Source organism: Triturus cristatus, chromosome 6 (assembly GCF_964204655.1).
Source record: "Triturus cristatus chromosome 6, aTriCri1.1, whole genome shotgun sequence".
NCBI lineage: Eukaryota > Metazoa > Chordata > Amphibia > Caudata > Salamandridae > Triturus > Triturus cristatus.
The window spans coordinates 1,300,756,342-1,300,761,420 of NC_140589.1; the positions used below are offsets into that span (position 1 = coordinate 1,300,756,342).

The 5,079-nt window shown below is 46.1% G+C and overlaps 2 long non-coding RNA genes across 2 annotated transcripts; one reads left to right on the top strand and one right to left on the bottom strand.

Annotated features, from left to right (window-relative positions):
• Positions 1-614: 614 nt before the first annotated feature.
• LOC146821305 (uncharacterized) lies at positions 615-1,727 on the bottom strand. Its single transcript, XR_014962703.1, has 2 exons — positions 1,520-1,727; positions 615-784 (listed from the first exon to the last, which is right to left on the bottom strand). It is a non-coding gene; the product is annotated as an uncharacterized LOC146821305 (long non-coding RNA).
• A 238-nt stretch (positions 1,728-1,965) lies between these two features.
• On the top strand, positions 1,966-3,351 carry LOC146821306 (uncharacterized). The gene is made up of 2 exons (XR_014962704.1): positions 1,966-2,446; positions 3,182-3,351. It is a non-coding gene; the product is annotated as an uncharacterized LOC146821306 (long non-coding RNA).
• The last annotated feature ends 1,728 nt before the right edge of the window (positions 3,352-5,079 follow it).

Below are 5,079 nucleotides of genomic sequence, written 5' to 3' on the forward strand. Positions count from 1 at the left end.
TACAGGTGACTGATGTTTTTCTGTATCTTCACCTTGCCCACAGCATCATCAACGGTAACCGAGGGAGACAACAGCACGGACCTTGAGGAGGGACCCAGCACCAGTGGCACCAGTGCTGGCGACTCATCGGGAGCCAGTGGCACGGAGGGAGAGGGAAGTCAGTCAGAGGACCTGTCTGGTGGCGACACCAACTACGACGCAGACAGGTCCGAGGCTGACCTCATCGAGGGGGCGGACGCTGCCACTACACCTTGCAGCAGCCCAACATCTGGTCCCTCCTCCTCCATTCCCATCACCGCCCTCCCCGTTGCTCCGGTCCCTTCTGTCCGTGCTGACCACCACCATGTCTCCTTCGGTCCAGGCACCGCACCCCCTGCCCCTGTCACCCCTGCTGCCCTCAGTGCTGAGTCTGTGGACATACAGCGGCAGTTGCAGGTTGGCCAGGCATCGATGCTGAATGTCCTCCATGTATAGGGAGGGGCACTGTCATGCCCCCATCCGACCGCACAACTGGATTGCGCCTCTTTGGCTAACAGTTCATGTTTTTCATCCGTTTTTAATCCAATATTTAACCATATAAACCATACTTTATGTATTTTTCCTTTCATTTCACATTTTTAATCCACACGCGGGACGTTGTGCTATTTTCAAAACTTCTGATGTAAAAGCTGTGCCCATCCGGACCTCTTGCTCAAACACGACAAGTGCAGGAATTCATTCAAAGCAGCGTTTATTTTAAAAGACCAATGCATTTCGGGCCCCAAGTGCCCTTCATCAGGGTGCGCTAGAAATAACAATAAAACGAACATTCATTACCATCATCACAATGCTTAACATCTAACATCATTGCCATGAGTCAATGCACTTAACATTAATTGCGTATCTCATTTTTTGCTTTCATTTAACCCCTTACGGGAAACGATTTAGATGTTACCCCTGTCTACATGAAAAGCTAATTTTCCTCCCTACCGAATTCCCAACAATCCCTTCCCTTCTGTACAAAACTTATTCACCCCTCTTCTGGATATAATGTACATTTGAATGAACCATTTTCCTCATTTCCTGCTTGGTATACTTAAACTGTTCAACAAATATGTTAATCAAACCCTCACCCCCAACATGACCCCTGCTCTCTCCTCTAATAACCTTACAATCCTCATACTAATCACCCGACTAACTAACGAATACATTCTTCAAGCCTTCACCACCAGCATAACCCCTGCTTTCTCCACGTGCATCCTTACACTCCTCATGCTAATCACCCAACCGCTCACAACTACACTCACATACTAACAGTCATACTTCCAGATTTGTTACGATGCCGTCTCTCCCCATTCTCTCGTAATTATCACACACAAGCACTCCCTTTCATAAAGTAAACTCAACTCTAATTTACAACTCTCGTATTCACCCATAAACGCTAACAATCAACTACCCCACATTCATTCGTCAGTTTAACTAAACGTAACATTCTTCTCACAACCATCAACCCGGTTATCAAGCCGATAGATTCACATACCTGCTTCAAACACTCGCGCTAATGCGTCTCCATCTTGATTACAATAAGTGTTTATGCAACCTTTAGTCCAACCCTTATTTAAGCCCAAGCCTCTCACGACCACACCTCCTAATTAAGGCGTTAATTATCTTTTTCCCGCCGTAAAAACATTCGCAATAGTGTCTACAGGTCAAAACGCACTGCATTACCCATAGTGCCTTATTCCCAAAAAACGAAACATGGTTGCTATTGTTTTGAATTCATCGTTATCACTATTAGTTATGTATTAAATCACATTGTGTCATCCTAAATATCAACAAATGAGTGTCAGTTTCTTGCTTGAACGAACCCAGTTGTTGCTCCGTTCGTGTGGATGATCGTAAACGTATCTATTTTCTTCGTTCCACTTAGTTTGCTTGACAATTAAAATTTATATAAAAATGAGAAGAAGAGGTGTGCGCCCCACAACCCCCATTTGAATATTCACAAGATTTAACCCAAAATGGGGCAGCACCCGTCAAGCAAACTAAGTGGAACGAAGAAAATAGATACGTTTACGATCATCCACACGAACGGAGCAACAACTGGGTTCGTTCAAGCAAGAAGCGGAGTTTTTACGTGGAGCAAAGGACTGAAAACTGACACTCATTTGTTGATATTTAGGATGACACAATGTGATTTAATACATAACTAATAGTGATAACGATGAATTCAAAACAATAGCAACCATGTTTCGTTTTTTGGGAATAAGGCACTATGGGTAATGCAGTGCGTTTTGACCTGTAGACACTATTGCGAATGTTTTTACGGCGGGAAAAAGATAATTAACGCCTTAATTAGGAGGTGTGGTCGTGAGAGGCTTGGGCTTAAATAAGGGTTGGACTAAAGGTTGCATAAACACTTATTGTAATCAAGATGGAGACGCATTAGCGCGAGTGTTTGAAGCAGGTATGTGAATCTATCGGCTTGATAACCGGGTTGATGGTTGTGAGAAGAATGTTACGTTTAGTTAAACTGACGAATGAATGTGGGGTAGTTGATTGTTAGCGTTTATGGGTGAATACGAGAGTTGTAAATTAGAGTTGAGTTTACTTTATGAAAGGGAGTGCTTGTGTGTGATAATTACGAGAGAATGGGGAGAGACGGCATCGTAACAAATCTGGAAGTATGACTGTTAGTATGTGAGTGTAGTTGTGAGCGGTTGGGTGATTAGCATGAGGAGTGTAAGGATGCACGTGGAGAAAGCAGGGGTTATGCTGGTGGTGAAGGCTTGAAGAATGTATTCGTTAGTTAGTCGGGTGATTAGTATGAGGATTGTAAGGTTATTAGAGGAGAGAGCAGGGGTCATGTTGGGGGTGAGGGTTTGATTAACATATTTGTTGAACAGTTTAAGTATACCAAGCAGGAAATGAGGAAAATGGTTCATTCAAATGTACATTATATCCAGAAGAGGGGTGAATAAGTTTTGTACAGAAGGGAAGGGATTGTTGGGAATTCGGTAGGGAGGAAAATTAGCTTTTCATGTAGACAGGGGTAACATCTAAATCGTTTCCCGTAAGGGGTTAAATGAAAGCAAAAAATGAGATACGCAATTAATGTTAAGTGCATTGACTCATGGCAATGATGTTAGATGTTAAGCATTGTGATGATGGTAATGAATGTTCGTTTTATTGTTATTTCTAGCGCACCCTGATGAAGGGCACTTGGGGCCCGAAATGCATTGGTCTTTTAAAATAAACGCTGCTTTGAATGAATTCCTGCACTTGTCGTGTTTGAGCAAGAGGTCCGGATGGGCACAGCTTTTACATCAGAAGTTTTGAAAATAGCACAACGTCCCGCGTGTGGATTAAAAATGTGAAATGAAAGGAAAAATACATAAAGTATGGTTTATATGGTTAAATATTGGATTAAAAACGGATGAAAAACATGAACTGTTAGCCAAAGAGGCGCAATCCAGTTGTGCGGTCGGATGGGGGCATGACAGTGCCCCTCCCTATACATGTTGTTCAAATTCAGATGCCTGTTGGGTTAGGCATTTTACCGATGAGCACGCCAACCAGGACCACTAGATACACAATTAAAATTTATATAAAAATGAGAAGAAGAGGTGTGCGCCCCACAACCCCCATTTGAATGTCCTCCATGGCCACACCAGACTGCTGACACAGATGGTGTCGTACATGGAGGGCATGTCATCAGCGATGTCTGAGCAGCGCCGGTTTCTGCAGTCCATGGACTCTTCATTGACGGTAGCAGTGTCTCTCCTGCAGCGCTTCGTCCCCCCTACCCCAGCCCCATCCACAATTCCCTCTCCCATACCTGTCCCATGCACACACAGACCTTTCCACGCACGCACCACATCAGACACATCCAGCACACCACCAAGAAAGGGCAAGCGCACACATCCTGACACGCACACTCAGGGGGAGATAGGCACACCCACTGGGTCTGGGGAACAAAGCCATACATGCAGCCACAGTCTGCGTATGCATGCCTCACAACCCTGTCCCTCCACCAGCACTCTCCTTGGCTTCCCTGCCCCCACTGTTTCACCACCCCGCAAGCGGTCAAGGAAGTCCCCGGGCAGGGGAGTTGAGTCCACCCCCATGTCCACCCCCTCCCCCAGGAGCGCTGAAACCCATCCCTGCACCCCCCCCCCTCCATTGTCCCTGGGGTTTCTTCCGGGGCAGGGCTTACTCTGTCCGCCCTTGCAGAAGTGTGCAGCGCAGAGCTAACCACCACCTTTGGCGCTGCCCCACTCCCTGTGGTGGACATGTCCACCCCTGCACCCACCCCACCTACCCTTCCCCCTCCTGTCCCTGCAGTGCCTGGTCTTTCCCCACATGATGCCCCCCCCCGGTCGACAAACCTGAGGGTTCCAGTGTGCAGGCAAGCTAGGGGAGACATGTGCCCCAGTGTCCCCCCAAGGACTCATATGATGGACTGGCCATTGGCCTTTGTATATAGTCTTATTACTTCCTTTTGTTTAATGCTGAATAAAGCATTTTATTTTTCATTTGAACACTATTGCATTTCAGGTATTGATGTTGGTGCTGAGGCTCCAGGAGTTGGGGTTGTGGTAATGTGTTATTGTTCTGAGAAATGTTCGAGTCTGATGGTGATGAGGTTGACCATAGTATCTGTGTGCCATCACAAGGTCTCTGCCAAGTATCATTTGTAGTGTGTGTTATGATGGTTTTGAGACATTGTCCCAAGGAGTGTTCCTTCCTCTGTGGCACCTGACATCTTCCCTGCAAAGAGTTGCCCAATTGTTGTGCTGACCTGTATCTGCATTTCCTTTGTTGGTGATGGATCCCTTCAACTATGGCCATGCCTGCTCAGCAATGTCTCCGGCTGCATCGTCTGTGCCATCCTTGCTAGTCACTGTACTTGTGTATTGAGTATGTTGAAATGCCTTCATGTGGAAATCCTCCCTTTTCAGCACTATGCATGTGTGTAATCCAGGCCTAGCACACATCTGGTACTTGTTCTGCTGGGTATTTGGGCACGTGACTCACAATTGTGGGCATTGTATCGGTGGAAACTCCACCCTATTCCTTCCATGAGAGACAACATATTGG